Source organism: Mandrillus leucophaeus, unplaced genomic scaffold (assembly GCF_000951045.1).
Source record: "Mandrillus leucophaeus isolate KB7577 unplaced genomic scaffold, Mleu.le_1.0 Scaffold1259, whole genome shotgun sequence".
NCBI classification, from domain to species: domain Eukaryota; kingdom Metazoa; phylum Chordata; class Mammalia; order Primates; family Cercopithecidae; genus Mandrillus; species Mandrillus leucophaeus.
The window spans coordinates 70914-72154 of record NW_012100976.1 but is presented as its reverse complement, the minus strand read 5'-3'; the positions used below and the strand labels follow the sequence as shown (position 1 = coordinate 72154).

The 1241-nt window shown below is 46.7% G+C and overlaps 1 pseudogene across 1 annotated transcript in view; it reads left to right on the top strand.

Moving 5' to 3' along the window:
• The window catches only part of LOC105533527, a 125118-nt pseudogene that overhangs the window by 59000 nt on the left and 64877 nt on the right, over window positions 1-1241 (top strand). The window contains exon 6 of the transcript XR_001005125.1: window positions 599-602. The product of XR_001005125.1 is annotated as a class I histocompatibility antigen, Gogo-B*0103 alpha chain-like (transcript). The remainder of the gene's footprint in view (window positions 1-598; window positions 603-1241) is intronic.

The following is a 1241-nucleotide window of genomic DNA, read 5'->3' as shown; positions in this document are numbered from 1 at the left end:
GGGTGGTTGACACAATACAAAATCATAATCCATTCTCAATGCCCAGACCTCAGCCAACTTTCAGATTCACATCCCAGTGACAGAGGAGGAGTCCACATCTGTAGGAGGAAGACCCTGGAACAGCATGGAAGTGTATGCTGGCTCAATTCCCTGAGCTTTTCTGCAAAGGAACCTATAGCCATTTACTCAGGAGACTGTACACTGGGCAAGGGATTTAGGCAGAATTTGGGGGAGGATTGACATTGGGTGTGAGCTGACATTGATGCCCAGATTCCCACAGCACCATCATGTCCCAAACAAAGGGGCTTCCAGAGGCCGGGACACATTATAGCTCATAATCCCGTAGTCCCAGCCCTGTTTATTTCCTTATTTCCTGAGTGCATAATTGGTCTTGATGCGCTGGCAGCTGGAGTCACCCCCACACTGGGTCCCTGGCCTGTGGAGTAAGGACTCTTATTGGGCTGAAAGCCAAAGGGAAGCCTCTGAAACTGCCCCCTTCTCAACTGAATCGGAAGTGATACGACATCCCAGGGCAGGTCTGGTGGAGGTTATTCCAGGTATTGTGCGGGTAGCACCACCATTAGAGAGCTGTAGGAAGTGGGGTGGTGTTGGGGTTGCCTATTATCTCCGTGTGTTCTGTCCTTGCTGAAGCCTGCTGGGGACTAAAGAATGAGCAGGATTACTTCAGACTTGACCTAGTAGCAGTCTTGATTGCAGCTGCCATGCCGGCTGGATATCACTGCTAGCGGAGGTTAACAAGGCTGCAGGCCAATGGTGTGCAGCCGTGGATTTGCTGAGTGCTTTCCTTTCCAATTAGAAAGTGGATATGGAGTTATTCACATTCATACCACAGTTATTTACGGTTTCCCTGAGAGCTATTAGAACTCTCCTGCCATCTATAACAGTCTTCAGAGATTCCGAACATTCTACAGAATATTCAATCTGTTCATTTCATTGGCAACATCATAGATTGGGATGGATGAGAAAGAAGGTGGAAAGTATGCTGGAGGCCTTGGTAAAACACTTGCACCCCAGAAAGAGGAGGACAAATCTTACAGAACCTCAGGAGTGGCCACTACAGTGAAATTTTATGGATATGGTGGCTATGGGCATGCAGGGATATTTCTTCCAAGTGAAAACAAAACAAAACAGAAAAAAAAACAAAACTCGTTGCATCCTTCATCTTGACTGAAAAAAAAAAAAAAAAAAAAGAGAGAGAAGCACACTGCCTGGTGAATCTC